The 20637-nt window shown below is 44.3% G+C and overlaps 1 non-coding gene across 1 annotated transcript; it reads left to right on the top strand.

Annotated features, from left to right (window-relative positions):
• Positions 1 to 14627: 14627 nt before the first annotated feature.
• Positions 14628 to 14734, top strand: LOC133807691 (small nucleolar RNA R71). The gene has a single exon (XR_009879591.1). It is a non-coding gene; the product is annotated as a small nucleolar RNA R71 (small nucleolar RNA).
• The last annotated feature ends 5903 nt before the right edge of the window (positions 14735 to 20637 follow it).

Raw genomic sequence — 20637 nt, 5'->3', positions numbered from 1 at the left:
AAATGTCGCCTTGTACACGGAACTATCGACCAGACTGGTCGCGGGTAAGACAGGCTTACACTGCTCCTAGTGTGTCCTCTGGTCGATACTCTAGCAGAACGTTTCCAGGTGTCAGCCACGTGTCCAGGGATTACTTGCCACGTCACCAATGCTAATTTTATGGATAACATTTGCCCGCCAAGTTTATTTATCACGAGCAGTAAATAAACTTTTGGACGAACGACTCTTCGGTAACCCCACCTATCATGTTAGAACCCTTCGTGTGTTTTTGAAAAAAGCAACCTACCTCTGTCTAATCACGTCCTTTCGGTTCCCCAAAAAATATTTCGACGGCCATCCCGCTTCCCCATACTTTGAAAAAGGGAAACTAATGATTATACTTTTTACTATCAGAAACAAACTTATATAAGACCTTCTAAGCCTTTATTTTATTTTTACGCACGCCATCGTTTCCACAAGAAAACCTAAAATCCAGAGCCCTTATCGTTCCTAAAGACCGTTCCGTCTGCATTTTCAGGACCCCGTCCGAGAGCTTCTTGTTCTCCGAAGATCTTTCTTCCATCTCCACGATCCCTTTTCTTGGTAAGTTTTCGAGTTCCCATGCTTCTAATTTTTCGTGGTGCATGCTTCTGAATGTGTACTGTTTCTGGTTTGAGATGCTTGTAGATAGAATATTTTGTAGGCGAAATAGGGTTACGAGTTAGTTTAAAATCCAGGATCATGCTTTTTAGGACGTAAATTCGAAGTAAAAATTCGATCTTTAGGCTAGTTGAAAAATAAATTTTTCCCGCCCTAAAGGGAGTTGAAAAAGCTTTTTCAGAAAAACTTTTTACTTTCACCCTTTGATCCGTTTTTCAAACTGTTCGTGTAGAAAAATTTAGCTTTTTGTTAGAATGCTGTTGTATAAAAACTTAATTTTTATACTCGACCAGCGTTATTCTAAAAAGCTTTTAAAAGTTTTCTATCCTCACCTCCCCATTCTTCTGTATGCAGACTTTAATGCCAGATTTGTGGGGAGGTGAGAGGCCTATCGAAGACGACCTTCTCGCCCAACTGCTCGAGGGAGAAGATCAACCAGCTGATCGTGTCCACGAGATCCCTTTCTCGCGACCTTCTTCCAGACCCCATCCTTCTCCTTCAATGGCCCGTTCCAAATCTTCAGGCAAGAAAAGACCCGAGTCTGAAAACAACCCAAACTCTCCTGCCCGGCCCGATTTGCAGGCAAGGGCTCCCTCGACCAGTGGTCAAGAAAATCTTGTTCCTGACCCTAATATCCAAATTAGGGCCAGCCCTCGCCATCAGAACTTGCCTGATGTCGAGTGGTATACTTCCCCAGCCAGTTCAGTAACTCTTCGAATGGTTGCTAACTGCTTCAGGAAATTCCCTCTCACAAGGGTTTCCATTATACGTCCTACCGAAGACCAGAGGGCTAACCTCCCCGGAGGTGCAAACAATGCCTGGTCTCGGTATCATATTGAGGCGGGAGCTTATCTCCCTCTTCATCCCTTTTTTGTGGGGGTGGCCAATTATTTTGGTGTCGCCCCCTTCCAAATAACTCCAAACGGATATAGGATGCTGGCCACACTCTATATCCTGTATAAACTTAAAAAATGGCCAGAACCTTCGCCCCACGAGGTCAACTATCTCTTTGACCTCAAGTCTAACCCGCAACAACACGGAACGAGTTTCTTCCATTTTTGTCACCAGGAAACCAATCGAACATTCCTGAGTGACACTACGCATATCTCGAATGTGGGGCAGTACAATAAGGAGTACTTCCTCACCCCGGACATATCAAGCAACAACCTGGCCTTCGCACGTGGAGGTAAGCACCGTTTCTGACTGGTCGATACTTTTACTCAAGGTGTCTCCTTTCGTTTTTCTTAAACCATAATCTGTTTTTCAGGCCCTTGGTTACATCCAACCCCAACACCAGACATGGTGTTGAGGTCTAACACTCTGGCCAGGATGTCCGACGCAGCAAAAAGCGTCAAGATCCTGGTGACTGAAGAACACTTGAGGCGGTCTGGCCTCCTGGCTCCTCGCCATGAAACTAGAGGGTCCGTGGTGGACGAAGCCATTGCTGAGGGGGTTCCCGAGCAGCAACCTCCTGTGTCTCCTCCTCGGAGGAGGCCAACGGGGATTACTATTAGGGAGCCCACGGGCAATCCTTCCATAGAAAGGCCTTCTGCTCCCCAAGGCAAGGGGAAACAAAAGGCCAAAGATCCAGCTGTGGACTTGGGAGAGTCCTCTGATGATAATGGTAACACTATTTTACTTTTAAATGGTTTGCCAATTCCCTATCATTTGTTCGACGGGGAAGGAAATTTTATGTATACTCCAAAATTAGGGCCAGACTTCTTCATGCCAGATAATGAGTATATGACTAATAGAGTCAATAGTGTAGCGACCAGTAGTTGTAGCTCGGGTATTCACTTTGTTGCCTTTCTTCTGTTGCATATAATATATTTTCATCTGCTTCTTATTCTTATTAGTTTCCTGTGTTTACTTGCATGCAGATATGGCCACACCCAATATCTTCGATATGTACTAGGCCGAGGAGGAAGAGGAGGTTCCCCAACTCCAGCGGAGATCCAAGAGGAGAACTGGCGAATCCAGCCGAGGCCCTCCATCCAAGAAGGGTCGAACAGAAGACCTTCCCAAGGACGCGCCAACTGGGCAAACTCTTGGGCCAACGGGGCAAACTCATCCGCCAGCTCCTACTGAGAAGCAGACTCCTCCTGCCCCACCAAATCCTCTGGCTGCGCCCATCAGAGAGGGAATTGTTCGCGACGAAGCTCTCGGGGCTAAACTCATGAGCCGTACCCTTCGATCAGCCAGGGATCGCCTTGATCGCATTGGCAAAGGGGACTGGCTAGAGATGCAATGGTCGAGGCTGAAAACTTGGGGGCTGACTAGGTTCTGAACAGGGCCTTGAATGAAATCTCCAGTGTGAGTATTTCTTCACTTTTTAAGCCTTAGTCTTTTATTCTTCACGGCAGGCTCTTTCCTTTGTTCACAGACCTTGCTGTCTGCTATCACTGCTCGTATCCGTATCCAGGCTTCCATCGAGGAGGCCAAGGCAAAGGCCACTGAGAGGCACCAAGTGATGGCAGCTGAGGAGCTTTCGGCTGCAGAGGCCAAGCACGCCAAGGAGTTGGAGGCACTGGCTCGAGAGAGGGATGCTGCGGTGACCAAACTGTCAGAGGCTGAAGCCGCAAAAGATGCCGCTGTGAAGTTGAGGCAAGAGTATTGAGAGTTCAGTCAAGCTCATCTTCGCGAGATCAAGCATTTGGGAGAGACACTCAAGTCCAAGGACGAGGCTATTGTCACTCTTGAAAGCAAGGTGAAGCAGCTGGAGCTTGACAACTCCAAAAATATTGAAAAGTACAAGAGGACGACACTCCGATGTTTCTACGACTTCTGGAAACATAATCAGGGTGCCGACTTCAGCTATCTTTCGGAGGAAGTCAGGACTGCTGAGTTGGCTCGTTGCACTGCCCAACTGGCCGAAGAGGAGGCAAGATTGAGGATCCCTGCCTCTCCAAGCATCGTTGGTGTGGAAGAAGAGGAAATTGTCGAGGACGCGACCAACCAGGATGCTGCCCAGGACCCTCCGGCCCCAAATGCCTCTTAAACTTTCTCATTTATTTTTTCTTTCTTTTTGGCTATACGACCCACGGGTCATGATGTAAAGACAATAATTTCTTTTTAAACTTTGCTGAATGGGCAGTAAACCCTTTTTTCTTTTACTTGAACAGTTACATCCAAGCAGCGATGCTTGCGGTGTAAAAGCTTAAATCTTGATGTTATAATATCTTTATTTATTATAACATTTGTCCGTATGACCGAACTTAGCATAGTACTTTGGCATGATTTAACAAAACATAAATTTTGAAAAATACTCTAAGTACTGTAGCATGCTTTCACTCATTTTGTTCATGTGTTTACATACCTTGCGAGTATGCTTTGCTATCGATGTGCCTTATATGCCCCCCAAGTGATCGAGGAGCTTTAGGTCCTTGGTCACTTGCCCTGACCATGGCCTGTTCGAAAATTCCTGTTCGTGCAGAAAAATGATACTTGTAATACACCAAAACAACACACGTAATGAACAAATACTTGTAAATGTAAATTCACAAAGGTTGGCAAGAATGACTGGCTGCGCACAATCCCTTATAATCTCGTATTAAAAATGGACTAAACATGTATTTACGAGTGATTCTATAATAGAACCTTAAATATACGAGCAGTTAGCCATACAATGTGGCTATCCCTCTTTGCAAAACTTGTAAAAATTAAAAATTTAATACAAGCCAGTTCTTTAAAAAGGACTGTTCATTGATAATACTTGCGCAGGTGTTCTCCATTCCAGTAACGTGGAACGAGATCTCCGTTCAAGCGTGCAAGTTTGTATGTGCCTGGATGAAGGACTTCTTCAATCTGGTAAGGTCCCTCCCAATTAGGTCCGAGCACTCCAGCAGTAGGGTCGCGGGTATTTAAGAAAACTCATCGTAGCACCAAATCTCCGACGTTGAATTTTCTTTCTTTAACTTTGGAGTTAAAGTACCGGGCGACTTTTTGCTGGTATGCAGCAACTCGGAGTTGAGATTTCTCTCGTATCTCATCGATTGAGTCTAGGGACTTCATCATTAGCTGGTTGTTCTGATCCTGGTCATAAGTCAAGCGCCGATGTGAGGGGCGATCTAACTAGACAGGCAACATGGCTTCATATCCGTAGGCTAATGAAAATGGAGTATGTCCTGTCGCTGTTCGGTGGGATGTTCTATACGACCATAGGACTTCAGGCAACTGCTCTGGCCATGAAGTCTTTTCTTTAGGGTGTCCTTAAGAGTCTTGTTTACGGCTTCGACCTGCCCGTTTTCTTGGGGGTGTGCAACTGAAGAAAAGCTTTTAATAACTCCATGCCTCTCGCAGAAATCGGTGAATAAGTCGCTGTCAAACTGGGTCCCGTTGTCTGAAACTATCTTCCTGGGCAAACCATATCTGCATACAATGTTCTTGATGACGAAGTCAAGAACTTTCTTGGTCGTGATGGTTGCGAGTGGTTCAGCTTCGACCCATTTGGTAAAGTAATCAACTGCCACAACTGCGTACTTTACTCTGCCTTTCCCTGTGGGCAGGGATCCAATCAAATCTATCCTCCATACTGCAAAAGGCCACGGGCTCTGCATCTGTTTCAGTTCGTTTGGAGCTACCCGTGGAATCTTGGAGAACCTTTGACATTTATCACATCTTCGTACATACTCCATCGAATCCTCGTTCATCGTTGGCCAGAAGTAGCCTTGCCTTAGAATCTTTTTTGCCAAACTTTGCCCCCAACGTGATCCCCGCAGAAGCCTTCATGCACCTCTTTCATGAGTCCCTTAGCCTTGTCTGGTGTAACGCACTTGAGTAGTGGCATTGAGAATCCTCTTCGGTACATAATACCATCGACCAGTATGTACCTAGCAGCTCGTCTTTGCAGAGTTCTGGCTTTGTTCCGATCTGTTGGGAGCGTACCATTTGTCAGATACTCCAAGTAAGGCGCCATCCATGTATCCTCCACTTGAATCTCCATACTGGACTCAGTTGCTTGTATGCTCGGCTTACTCAGTCTTTCAACTGGCACAATGTTCAAAGTGTCAGCATCCTTTGCGCTCGCGAGTTTGGCTAAGGCATCCGCGTTTGAATTCTGATCTCGCGGGATCTGTTGGAGGGTGTACTTCGCGAACTGGGCTAGCAGGTCCTTTGTTTTATTTAAGTAGGCTACCATTTTCAAACCTCGCGCTTGATATTATCCTAGGACCTGATTCACCACCAGCTGCGAATCACTGTAGATATCAAGCGTCTTTATGCTCATATCCTTCGCCATTCTCAATCCAGCGAGGAGTGCTTCATATTCTGCTTCATTGTTTGATGCAGTAAAGTCGAACCTGATGGCGCAGTGAAATTGATGCCCTCCCGGCGTTATCAATATCACTCCCGCTCCAGCGTGGGATTCGTTGGATGAACCATCCGTGAATAGCTTCCACGAAGGAGTTTTGTCTTGAGGCTCGGGCGCTTCAGGCTGTTCGCACTGCTCGCTGTCTGGGAGTTCGGTGAACTCTGCAATAAGGTCGACTAAGACTTGTCCTTTTACTGCTGCTCGCGGTGAATAGGTTATGTCGAACTGCCCTAACTCGACTGCCCATTTTAACAATCGCCCAGCCGCCTCGGGTTTTTGGAGGACTTTCCGAAGGGGTTGATCAGTTAGAACTGTGATAGGATGGGCTTGGAAGTAGGGGCGCAGCTTTCTAGAGGCAAGGATCAAGCAATATGCTAACCTCTCGATTGGCAGATATCTCAATTCTGCCCCGATCAATCTCTTGCTGATATAGTAGACTGCTTTTTGTGCACCTTCTTCCTCTCGCACTAGCACCGCGCTGGCAGCAACTTCAGTAATCGCCAGATAAATAAACAAAGTTTCTCCTTCGATTGGCTTTGATAGGATGGGAGGCTGTGCCATATGAGCTTTCAGCGCATGGAATGCTTGCTCGCAGTGTTCTGTCCACTCAAACATTTTATTCCCCCTAAGTAGATTGAAGAATGGGACGCACTTGTCCGTTGATTTGGAAATGAATCTACTCTGGGCTGCGATTCTTCCGGTTAAACTTTGTACATCTTTGATCCTTTCTGGCGACTTCATGTCGATCAGGGCCTTTATCTTGTTGGGGTTGGCCTCGATTCCCCTTGAATTTACAATAAACCCCAAAAACTTCCTTGATCCGACTCCAAAGGAACACTTGAGAGGATTTAATTTCATTTGGTACTTGTTTAACACATTAAAGCACTCCTGTAAATCCCTCACATGCCCTTCTGCTTTCTTAGACTTTACCAGCATGTCATCCACATATACCTCCATGTTTACACCGATTTGCTCTTTGAACATGTGGTTGTGTAACGACCCAAATCCGCTAATAAGGCTTGAGGGCCTTGATTAGCGTGCCAGGAGGGCATGATGGGATTTATGTGTGATTTTAATGATTTAAATGCATGGTTATGATTTGAAGCATGCCATATGACCATTTGTTTATCTGAGATGCACGACTATGTATGTTAGTATGCATGTAGGCCCGGATCGTGTTAGAAGGGCATAATTGTAATTTTGGCCATGTTTGGCATAACTGCATTGATATGTGATGATTATTGAGACCACAGTGGTATGTGGGTATATCAGTGATTTGTTACTCGAGGCGATCCCAGTGAGCAGGCTAGCAGAAAGTCTTAGCGGGAATTTATACCCGGCTCGGGGCGAGCCTGGGGGTATGAACAGGAATTCAGAGAAATAGATTGAGATTTATTTTGATGATGGGGGATAATTATTTGGTGATTTATCAGGTATTGGGAAGCAACGAGAAAATATTAGAGACACTTGGGATTATCGGGAATTGGGTAAATGACTAAAATGGCCCTACTTGGGAAAAAGGGTTTAGAATTAATAGGGAGGGCATTTTGGTCAATTGGCTTTTGAAGATAGAATAAATGAGGCTTTATACACTTAGTGGATTTTGTAGAATAGAGTAAAGGGGCTGAAAAAGAAAGGAAAAAAAAAGAAAAGAAAGAAAAGAGAGAAAACTGATGGGTTTTCTAAGGGATCGGTTTGGGGGTTCTAGCACCTCTTCTCTTCATTTTTCTTGAGGTCAAGCTCAGTGGGGAGCTAGGATAGGCTGAGCATCAAGAATCTTAAGGTTACACTTGAAGACTTGGCAAGGATTAGCAAGAACATCTGAAACTTGAGGTGAGTTCTTGAGGATTTCAGTTTTAGGGCTTTACTGGTTTTGAGCTGTGTTTTTGAGCTAAATGGATGGGAATTTTGGGGAAAAGCAGGTCAAGCTTTGATGATGATCAAGCTAAGGAGGCCTAGGGTTGAATCAAGGTCGAAATTTCATTAATGGTATGATTTCTAAGACTCTATCTTTGTGGTTTACATGAATTTCTGGTTTAGGGTTGTTCATGGTAGATTTTGAGTTGTTGGGTTGCTTGAGCTTGGGATTGAGTTCTTGGGATGCTTGGGATGAGTGTGAGGTGTGTATAAGTTTGTTTTTGGGCTTGGGAAAGACTTGGACAAGTTTGGAGTTGAAATGAGAGAAGAAAATCGCAAGAGGCGATTTTTGGTTTTGGCTGCCTGCAACTAGCGATACAGCGCTAGTCTTTGGGCGCTGTAGCGCTAGGCCTTCTTTTCTGGGGAGGTGCTGATTCTGCTTGTAGCGCTATAGCGCTCTCTTTTGAGCGCTGTAGCGCTACCCTGCGGCCAGAATGGGGTTTTTGGGCTATTTGTGAGGGATTTTGACCTAGGGTTCGGGGTTCGGGGTTTTTGGGATCCGCCACCTTGTTTTGTGGATCTAGGACTTCCCGGGGGGCTCGGGATTGGTCCCGAGGCTAGGTTTTTGGACTTGGGGTTCGGTGTTGACTTTGACCTATGTTTGTGCCTAGGTGTGCGCTAAGGCTCGTGTGGGATCGTGCTCAAGGAGTCAGGTGATTTTAACTATCGAATTGTCAGGTAAGAAAACTATAACACCCGTAGGATAGGGCATGGGCCCATAGTATGATTGCGGGGCGCGGCCCTATGTTGCATGTAGCATGGTGAGATGATTCCAGGGCACGGCCCTATATTTCATCACATGTTAGGGTGTGGACGCAATGAATTAATATTTGATTGCATGTTGTTGTGTTATATTATATATGTGATTATAATGGAATGAACGGCAAGGGCCGAGAGCGGCGTAGGCCGGGTACGGCGGCGGGGCCGGAAGTAACACCTAGCACATGGGATGCTATAGTCAGGGCGGGGCCCGGTGGATACATGTGTTATGCTATATTCAGGGTGGGACCCAAGGGATACATGAGTTATCCTCGCGGTGTGAACCGATACCCCAGGCTTCGGTAAGGCTCTGGGGCGGCTTGGCCGTGTTTGCTTAGTCTAATGGTTGACTTGTTTATCTGTGGATTATCTGTTATGATAAACTGTATAAACTGCATATGTTATGTTCTGCATGAGTTTTCTTGCTGGGCTTCGGCTCACGGGTGCTCTGTGTTGCAGGTAAGGGCAATGGCTGAGTCAACCAACCATGAGTACGGAGAGCGTGAAGCGACGCGTACATGTTTGGCCTGCCCGACTGCTTTGGTTGGGGGTTTATTTGAAAATGGTTGTAATAATCTATGATTTTATGATTTATCAACTGTAAACTTATTTCAAGATGTAAATAGTTTTCAAACCTTATTTTGGGATCCCAAATGTTTAATACTAGCAGTTTTAAATGAAACAACGCATTTTCTAAGATTACAGCCTTAAATTTTAATTAGTCACACTTTTGTCTCAAAACCTCGGTTAGCGAGTTCTTTGCACACTGTTTTGTCTCAAAAACATCACTTAGTAACGGCTCTAAGGAAGTAGGGCGTTACAGGTTGACTAGCAGTTGGTAACTCGCACCTGCGTTTTTCAGTCCGAAGGGCATTACTCTGTAGCAATATAAGCCCGTATCGGTCCGAAAACTGGTGTGATCCTCATCAGGGGGATGCATGCTAATCTGGTTATAGCCCGAATATGCATCCATGAATGAGAGGATTTCATGCCCTGCAGTAGCATCGACCAGCTAGTCGATCCTTGGGGGTGGGAAGCAGTCCTTTGGGCAAGCTTTATTGAGGTCTGTAAAATCCACACAGGTCCGCCACTTGCCGTTAGGCTTGGGGACCAGCACCGGATTGGAGACCCACGACGGATAGAAAGCCACCCTTATGAATCTGTTCTCCTTTAACCTTTCGACTTCTTCTTTTAAGGCTCGTGATCTGTCTTTATCGAGCAGCCTTCTTTTTTGTTGCACGGGTGGAAAGGTCTTGTCTATATTCAGGACATGGCTGATTATTGCAGGATCTATCCCAACCATGTCTTTATGCGACCAGGCGAAAACTTCCTGGTTCTCTCGCAAGAATTCCACCAGTGCGTGCTTCGTGGTAGGCTCTAAGTTTTTCCCAACCTTTATGACTCTGGTTGGGTCTTCTTTGTCGAGTTGGACCTCCTCCAGGTCCTCGACGGGTCCAACATTTTCTTCAAAATCCCCAAAGTGAGGATCCAAATCTCCACCCACACTTTGGGCAACACCCTATTTGGTGACTTCATCACCTGATTGGGCTTGCGTATCAACTGCCATCTGCAATCTATCTGGGGCAGTGCTCCTCGACGTTCCACTTTTCGCCTTTGTGATCGAGGCGTTGTAGCACTCCCTGGCTTCTCTTTGGTTTCCCAAAACACGTCCTACCCCTGCGTCTGTTGGGAACTTCATGGCTAGGTGCCACATAGAGATGACGACCCGTAGATCAACCAGTATGGGCCTTCCAATAACGGCGTTGTACGCCGAAGGACAATCGACCACTACAAAAGTGGCGAGTAATGTCCTTATTGCAGGTGCTGTACCTGTCGTTACTGGGAGTTTGATCATTCTGGTTAGGGCGAGTCCTTCTCCAGAGAAGCCATATATCGTTTGATTGCAGGGCTCTAAGTCCTTTACGGACAATTTCATGCGTTCCAGTGTCGATTTGTACAGGATTACTGAACTTCCTGTATCGACCAGTACTCTCTTTACCATCATATTGGCCATCTGGATGTCCACGACCAGCGGATCGGAATGTGGGAACCGGACATGTTGGGCATCGCCATCAGAGAAGGTTATCTCACCTTCCTCTGACCAAGCCTTTTTTGGTGCACGGTCCTCCACAGTCATCATCTCGATGTCCTGGTCGTGGCGCAGAGTCCGAGCATATCGTTCTCTGGCCTTTCCGCTATTTCCCACGAGGTACGGGCCTCCACAGATGGTTAAGAGTGTTCCAGCCACGGGGGAAGGTTGTAATGGTGGCGAGCGTTGGCGTGTGGACGCCTACTCGTTGCCACCTGGAACTTCTCGTTGGGAATTTCCCAAGGCCCGTACGTATCTTCTCAAGTGTCCTTGTCTAATAAGGAACTCGATTTCGTCTTTTAACTGGTTGCATTCATTAGTGTCATGTCCGTAGTCGTTATGGTAACGACAGAACTTGGTGGTGTCTCTTTTCGAAATGTCCTTTCGAATGGGTTCAGGTTTCTTGTAAGGCACACTGGAGCTTGTGGCTTGGTAAACCTCTCCCCGAGACTCAACGAGGGCGGTGTATTTAGTGAACCGAGGCTCATAACGATTACCCTTCCGTTGTCATTGCCTTTGCCGTTGCCATTAGGTTTGTAACCATTGGCGGCTTTGGCGGGTTCGGTGGCCTTCTTACCCTTGTTCGAGGGTTTCCCATCATCAGCAATGGCTTCTTCGAGCTTGATGTAGCGGTCAGGTCGGTCTAAGAATTCTTGGGTAGTTCTCACTCCTTCTTTTCGGAGACTTTTCCAGAGGGGAGAGCAACGTTTAACCCCTGCGGTAATGGCCATCATCTTGCCTTTGTCTCCTATTGTTTTTGTTCCAGCCGCCGCTCGCATAAAGCGCTGGACGTAATCCTTCACTGACTCCCCGTCCTGCTGGCGAATTTTGACTAGCTGGTTTGCTTCGGTTGGGTGCACGCGACCAGCATAGAATTGTCCGTAGAACTCCCGTACGAACATTTCCCAGGAAACAATGCTCACAGGAGGGAACTTGAAGAACCACTCCTGCACAGCTTCAGAAAGTGTTGCAGGGAAGATCCTGCACCGAGCGTCTTCGGACACTTTCTGAATGTCCATTTGAATTTCAAACTTATTGACATGCGAGACTGGGTCTCCATACCCATCAAAGTTTGGAAGCGTAGGCGTATTGAATTTGCTGGGAGTTTCGGCGTTGGCTATCCTTTGTACGAAAGGAGTGCCTTTCCTCCTATCGTGGTCGATGTATGAAGTCCTTCCCCCGACCAGTTGCTGCACAGCCTGGTTGAGGGCGTCTATCTGGGCCTGCACTGCGGTAGGAATCACTGCGGCCTCTGTTGCTGGGGGGACGTTCTCGCTGTGTCTCTCACGGCGATCATTGAGTACATCTCTCAGGTCCTCTTCTCTTCTTCGCTGCTCGCTACCCCCGAGCCGGTTGAAGAAATTATTTTGTCTGGCCTGCCCCCAGCATCCTGTCTATTTGGTTGATCATCTTGAGGTACCTGGCTCCTGCTTTTACCTCCTTCTCCATTATTCCCACCGGCATTTCCTTTGCCTGAGTCGGCCTCATTGTATCCGTGGCCATCTCTGAACCTCGACTGGCTATAGTGAGATCGACTGTTCCCTCGATGTCCGTTCCTGGCTGAACCATCCCGAGCGTTAGAGGGTGGCCTGCACTGGTCGTGGTACCCCGTGCATCATCGTGCAGTGGGGGGCCCCGAACCGCAGAGCCTAACTCTGAGTCTCTCCTGTTGCTGGGAGGGTACTGACCTCTGTTCGGTACATTCGGCCCATCATCCCTACGACGTCTAGGGCTGCGAGGCTGATGCTCGGCCCTATTCTGTCTCTGTTGCGGGGGATTACCCCGAGCAACTTGGGATGGTGGCTGTGCCTCAGGATCCTGTGGGACATCGTCATGGGGCATCTGAGGCTGCTTGAGCCTTTGCGGACTTGAAGGCTGGATCGGTGGGCTCGGATTAGGACCCCTCTGGGGTGGTCCATTCACCGGTTGGTCAGGCTGCGAGGCAGGTGCAGTCTGATTTCTGGCCAATAGCAAGGCTGCCTTAAGGGCTGACAGGGCTTCGTTCTGGCGACGGTCCACCTCCGCCTGCCTTTCCCTCAATTCCGCGCGCTGCCGTTCAATCTCCTGTTGCTGCCACGCCATAACTTAAGCGGCAGTTTCCTGACTGGCTCTCAGACTAGCCAGCTCTTCCTGCAACGCGCCTAGGGTACTCTTCAGCATTGCATCATCCATTTCCTCCTCCTCAAAGACCAGTTGTTGCTCATCCTCCGCCATGCTTGCAGGAGGAGGAGGAGGTGGCGGGTTTGACGGTGCAGCGGGGGCCGCCTGTCCAGTTTTCTTTCCAGCTTTCGCCATTAGTTTTCTCAACAACGATAAATCAAGCTCTCAATGAAAGCACCAGAATGTTGACCCAAGATTTGGCCAACTGACACGGAGTCAAAATATTCTTGATATGAATGAAAGAGATGAGAAGAACGTAATGACAAAAGTAAACAAGACACAGTATTTTATAGTGGTTCGGCCCCAAGATCTGGTAATGACCTACGTCCACTTAGAATGATATTGATATAAAACCAGAAGAGTGATCAAAGAACTAGGGTTCAATGAGTTTCACCACTTTCTGAAGAACGATACAATATTCCTAGGATAATTACTATAATCTGTCACGATTCCCAAAAGCCGAAAGTCCCCTCCCTTGAGCTATCTCTTGCTATTTATAGGCTCAAGGGGGGATTACAAAAGATTGTTACAGATATTCTTTCCTGAATAATCGGATACTCAGGAGATTGTGTGAGATAAATTCGGGATTCATAAAGATCTTCCCATAAATGTCGCCTTGTACACGGAACTATCGACCAGACTGGTCGCGGGTAAGACAGGCTTACACTGCTCCTAATGTGTCCTCTGGTCGATACTCTAGCAGAACGTTTCCAGGTGTCAGCCACGTGTCCAGGGATTACTTGCCACGTCACCAATGCTAATTTTATGGATAACAGATTCCATAACAGTATATTATGTCCCCAGCCATTTACATCAATGAGTTCCCAAAACAAAAGTTTTCAGCTTGATCATTTTGACAAACCATAACGAGTGAATCAAAGAACTCATATGACATAAACAAGAGTTCATAATATCTTCAGGATTAAGATCAATTTGTATATGACCATCTTATTGATATGTTTAATTAATACTTATAAAGTAAACGGTATTATTAAGTATTAATAACATATCGGGTCCCGTTCATGAATAACCACTTTATACAAAGTACCCCCACTAAGATGTCCTACTATATCAGTAATCCAGGTCTAGATTACATGTATTTATAATACTAGTGAACCATAATTACAGTATTTATTCCAAAGAATCCATATAACTTTGTTTTAATGCGAACTGTTTAAATTCGTTCCTTACAATCTTAATCCTCTCGTACCAATACAAGATTGTAGCCACAATAACAAATTTGAGAATTTTCTAATTTTCATATAATATTATTCTATCAATAATAATAAACAATCAAAATATGCTAAAAATTCATTTCAATTATTTATTTCATAAAATATTGTTCAACACATATGCTTTAAATGACACTAATCCCAACATTGAACTTGTTCCATAGGCATGTTATTCAAATCCACTGCAGGGCACTAATTAGGTGGATGAGCACTCCCACACATTTCACATACACTCTACAATTGCATGGCTTGAGCTGTGATATTATTATGTTGTAACTTCTTTTTCAAGGACGCCACTTGAGCGGTGAGCATAGAGATAACATCTAGTTCAAGTACCCTAACTACTTTCTTTTTGTTCTCTCGCTCATATGCCATTGATAGTTATTCATTGCCATTTCTTCTAAAAGTTCATAAGCTTCGTTGGCACGCTTGCTCTCAAATGTCCCTCCTGCTGCTACATGTATAATGGTGCGTAGTACCGCCCAACCCATTGTAAAAATTATGGACTAACATCCATTTTTCAATCCTATGATGAGGGCACTTCCTTAATAGCTCTTTGAATCTCTCCCATGCATCATACAATGATTCCCTCTCCATCTGACAAAAATTATTAATTTCTCCTTTTAGCTTGGCTTCCTTTGCTGGAAGGAAAAACTTGGAAATGAACTTTTGAGCTAACTCTTCCCATGTAGTTATGGAGTTGGCTTGTAAAGAAACTAACCAGCTTTTGGCTATATCTCTGTAACGCTCTGCTAATTAGGGACCGTTACCACATGTGTTTAAATTTGTGCTGGACTCGCTAAACGAGTCATTTGGACTAAAACATGTGATTAAGCAACTAATGGTTCAAGTATTAAAAATCTTGGTCAAAGGAACAAACATTTCCATTGAAAATTTTAGTCTTTACATGGGATCCAAAAATACAAGTTTAAAAATTGTTTACAACTCAAGGATTAAAAAATAAGTCAACCTAAGCGGCAAAATAGGGTCTAACCTGTAACTCCCCATGTCCTTCCTGGAATGACGACTAGCCCTACAAACCAACATCAATCTTTTCAGCGTGCTTTGTCCTCACTCGCACGAGTCTTGGGAAAACTTCCCAAGAGGTCACCCATCATGAGACTACTCCAGGTCAAGTATGCTAAACTTTGGAGTTCTCAAGTGATGGGCTATCAAAAAGAAGATGCATCTCGTTGGCATAGGTAGTACCCATCAATCCATTTAAGCCATCTTCAACTGTGTAGTCCCATACCTACACATTCTTAGAATCATCACACTTGACCTTACCCAGGTGGTGTGGGATTGCACAGCTTTTACTCGTTCTTTCCCCCTGCGGATCATAGAATTCTGACTGTCACAATTAGCCCCCCCCCCCCCCCCCCCCGCCCCCCCCTTAGGGGTCCGATGTCCCCATCGGCTACACTTCTGGATGGGTCAAGGCTCTAATACCATTTGTAATGCCCCACAACACAATGGCTGCTTCATGGAATGGTGACTGGCCCTGCAAACCAACATGAGTCTTTCCAACATGCTGGAACAACTCCATCCTTCAATCTCTCTAACCCTTGATTCCTTTATGTAGCATAGTATTATCAAGAGATTAAACTAGGTCAGCAACACAGTCTTCCTCACCAAGCCTTTGATCAACCTAGAACTAGTGTGGGCTGGTTCTCAACACATGAGATAGAGATCTAGAAGAGAAGAAAAAGAGAGAGTGGCCAAGAAAGGTTAGACTATCTACGTTTTCACTAACCCAATGAATCAACTGAGGCTGACTTCATATGAAAACCCTAGATATCATATTCCTTATATAGGCAACTTAATGGGCTTTATTTAAATTAATTAAAAACAATAAACAAAAAATAAAAGCCTTGGGCTGCCATAAATGGGCTTGATCCCAATCTCTTTGTTTTGAATTTAAATCTCAATTGGGATTAAATTCAAAAACTTTTATTTATTTATTTTTTAGTTAATTAATTAAATATTTATTCAAATTAACTAATTATAATTTGAAATTTTATTTAATATTATTTATTTATATTGACACCAATTTGTCAATATTAATAAATTTACCCAAAGATTCTCTTTTATTCTCTAAATCTCATATCTTTGTAAATTTTCCAAAATTGACCTAGTCAACTTTAAAAATCTCAATTGATAATTAAATCAATTAATTGAGACATTCTAGATGATTTACTCAAAGGTGATGCGGGGACCATGGATCCATGAAATCAAGCTCCAATAAGTTACCGTGAATTTATTTACGAATAATTTCACGGCCTTATTAATTCCTCATGACTCCACTATAGACTCGGAATTGAACTCTTGAATTCATAGAACGTATTTTTCAAACCATAAATACGTTATCCATTGTTATAACCACTACAGTCAATCAATCCTCTATTGATGACTTGCTAACGAGATAGGTGCAAATTACCATTTTACCCCTCGTCAGTATTTTATCGTTAACTCCCACTAAGTTCCTTATAAATGATATTTCCATGAACTTAATCACCGAAATGAGATCTCAATCATTTAACTATTTGAACAAAGCCATTAAGGAAATCATCTTTTCACTTCTCATACAAAAGTTATAGATTTCATTACTATGAATAATACTCTCACTCAATTACACTACTATATCTCCAAGATATAAGTGTGAGCTAGACGTAGGGTAAGCTGGTAACAAACAAGTCAAAAGATTTAAATAATACAATTAGCATAATACAATCACTCAGAATTAAGATTGACTTAACCTATGGTCAATATTGTGACATTGATTAAATTTGATAATAACGATACTTATTTATCAATCAATAATCAATATCGGTCCTAGTCCGATGTAACTAAATACATCCGATCTTATCTACTTGGTCAATGCCATGGACAAAACATCACACATCGAATGTGTAAGTAGCTCATACCGTAGATTGCCTAATCAGTAAAAATCCAATGCACTGATCTAATCTTAGGACTCGTTATTTTGAACATATAATTACAACTATAATCCACTATGACCTAGTCACTATAATTGTAACTATCCATATGTTCAGGATTTTTATAAATGTTTGTATTATTTCAATAATCATGTAATAAAACAAGCAAGCACCACAGTTGTCAAACTAAATGATTTCTACAACTTTTATCGACAATATAGAATAGTGTTACATGTCTGACATGGTTTTATAAGGGCATAAAACCTAACAAATTCCCATTTTCCCTTTTAAAACAAATGGGACATGTTTCTCAAAATCATGCATTCTACATGCTTCAAAATTATGCTCTCTACTTATATCTTCGTAAAGGGATATGAGAGATTTCCTTCCAATGCTGTCTTCATCACCTTCACATCACGCCTTTGGCACACATCCTCAATAATGTGGTACTTTTTCTCTATATGCTTTACTCTTTTGTAGTTTCAAGTTTCTTTCGAATTTTCTATTGCCTCATTACTGTCACTAGAAAAAATGAGTGGTTTATCCATTTCTGGAATAACACCAAGATCTATATAAAACTTCCTCAGCCAGACTATTTCCTTAGCCACCATAGACACAACTATGTACTTAGCCTCCAAGGTGGATTCTGAAATGACATATAGCCTAACGCTTCTCCAAATCACAGCTACTGAGATGGCAGACAACCTATCGCTTCTCCAAATCATAGCTCCACCCCTAGGAGTAAACACCTTTTCAAAAGTAGACTTCTTATTGTTACACCCAGATTTCAACAATGGAATTTTTGATCTCAAAAATCAGGTTCGTAAGGCATAAAATCGAGATTAGCACAGTCGTCATGTGACTCGCAAGTCAGAGACAGTCTTGCTAAAGTAGTAAGGACAACCTCAGATTGGTGAGCTCGGAAATTACGTAGTCTCGGAGGTGCTCCAAGGTTATAAGTTAGGCTCGCAACTCATAGTATCAATGGTTCAACACTTGTATAAACTTCTTGATTTATTTCCTGCCCTTAGACAAGACGGTTCGAGCTCAAGAGGTGTAAGTTCGAAGAGGATGGTTTCGTCAATAATTACTTGTTGGGAGCATAGGTGAACTAAGATGACAAGCTTGCAATAGGCAAACAATCTCGAAGGCACGTGAATCTAGCATCCAAGCTCATCAGCTGGGTGTGAATGTGTTTATTGTTGTAAAATCCCTATGTTTAAGGGATCTGGTGTAATTTGTTATTAAATCCCAAATATCATGCGATATTATCGCATTCATGATAATTGTATGCATTTAATGGTATTATTTTATTTCATTTGTAGAATAACTTCCCGAAATATGTGGGAAGAGATTCAGAAAACCCCTCTATAAATAGAGTGGGATAATTCATTTATAGGGACCAAGAGATTGATATTGGGAAAACTCTGTACAATTTCTTCCAGAAAATTATCAAAGAATTCCAAGAATTTAATAACACACTTGTGGACTAGGCAGATTTTAACTGCTGAACCACGTAAAAAATTGTGTCTGATTATTTGTGTCCTCTGGTATATTTTGTTTAATTGCTCTTCTTCTCTAAGTTGACGAAAAACGGCATCAACAGTTTGGTGATTTCATTGAGAGCTATTAAACAAGACGTGAGCCTGTTTAGTCAAAAAGCCTCTCAAATCATCAATGGCCACTGCAAGTAACCCCAATACAGGTGAGCGACCATAATGCCCAATATACCTGAGGAGGAGATTCCTCATGTTGAGGATTACCCACGACGGCCTGGAAAGCAGCCCATGGTGGATCCAAATCCTGAAGAAAGGAGTGATTCATCCAACTCTCGAGGGGCGCCTGCCCCTAGGCCAGAAGAGGATATGTATTACAATCCTGAAATGTATGTTCCAATTATGGAGCTTGCAAATTTCCAACTGCGCAAACAGTTAGTAGAAGCAACAAAATGCAATGAAGAGTTAGCCAGACAGGCTGTTGGTGCCCAGGCATCTCCTCGGAGGCCTAGGGGACGTCCTCGTGGGAGCACAGCCGCCAGAAGGGCAGAGGAGGTGCCACTACCAGTATCCTAGCCAGTTTAGCCAAGGCCCCGGAGGAGTAACCGGGCTGAGGGTACTACCAACTCGACTGCAGAAGCACAAACAGGAATGGGAAATAACCGAGCCATCTCAGTGGCTCGGAACCCAAATCCTGATGCTACGCAAAACAACCCGGAGCCTAACCAGGAAAATTCGGGACCATCTAGGCCCAACAATGGGAGACAACCACCATCTCCAATAAGACACCCACCATCGCCAATAAGGCACCCCTCGCCGCCCCAGGAAGTTCCACGACCTGCACATCGAGATGGAAATCGACAGGCTAGGAACGGACAGGGGAATGAAAGGGAAGCTACCCGAGATCGCAGAGCTCCTCAGCCTACGAGAATCTAAATGTCAAGATCACAAACTGCTGGGACAAGGAGGCCAGCAAAGGACCTACCTCGTAATAACCGAGCTGCAAGCTATGTAAGTGAAAGCTTGGATTACACTAGGTCCGTAAGCATTTACAACAAGGAACCAAGGCATGTGGGGAATCGAGGGGACCACCCTGATCTGCGAGAACACTTAAACCACAATCAGGGTCGAGACAATCCCCCAAACCCAGATATGCGAGATCATCTGAATGGCCGCAAACAGCCAGTGTATAATCCTGTACCTAGACAAGGTGCTGGAGTTTATATTAACGATAACATGCCCCCCCGGGTCCAGGAAAGACCTTCAGTTGATTTAGTCCAAGAAAGGATTGAACAACTGGAGAGAGCATTCAGGCTCTTACAAAACGAGCATAGCAGGGAGAAGGATGAAGAATTTGATGAAGAGCTCGAGCCTTTTGCCCCACATATCTCTCACACCCCGTTCCCTCAGGAATTCAGAATACCTCATGAACCACCATTTGATGGAAACTGTGATCCCTATAGCCATCTGAGCACGTTCAACACCATTATACGAGCCACCAATGTTGGTTACAAGCTCAGGTGTATGATGTTCCTAGCCACAGTTACAGGACCAGCAAAAAACTGGTTTGAGAAGTTCAAAAGGCATTCGATCGCGTCTTGGGATCAATTGTCTAAGGACATTAAAAAGAAATTTAAGGCTATGGTTGGCATCAGACCCAAGGCCTTAGCCTTAACCAACGTCTGACAACAACAAAATGAGTCGCTAAAAAGTTACCTCACGAGGTTTAACTTAGAAGTGGCCCAAGCTTGAGATGTCGACGATAGTGGTCACCTGATGGCAGTTAGAGCAAGCATAATGCCAGGAAGTCCACTCTGGGAAAACTTAAAAAGGAAACATGTCAGGTCTTTAACCAAGTTCAACCAAAAGGCTTAGAGGTTTGTCAATGTAGAAGAGGCAAGGTCAGCGCTGAACATGACCTCTCTGCCCATAACTACAACGACAAACGTGAACTCTGCCTCGACCTTGATAGACCCCTCAACTTCAAAACCCCCTGGGGATAACCCTTCTAAAAGGAAGAAAAAAGAAGGCAATAACCCCAAGGCAGATGGAGGGAAGAAAAAGAAAAGGGATAGATACTTCTCCGTATACAAAGTGTATA

This window comes from Humulus lupulus, chromosome X, assembly GCF_963169125.1.
Source record: "Humulus lupulus chromosome X, drHumLupu1.1, whole genome shotgun sequence".
NCBI lineage: Eukaryota > Viridiplantae > Streptophyta > Magnoliopsida > Rosales > Cannabaceae > Humulus > Humulus lupulus.
The sequence above is the reverse complement of the archived record's forward strand: the minus strand, read 5'-3'. Positions and strand labels throughout refer to the sequence as shown.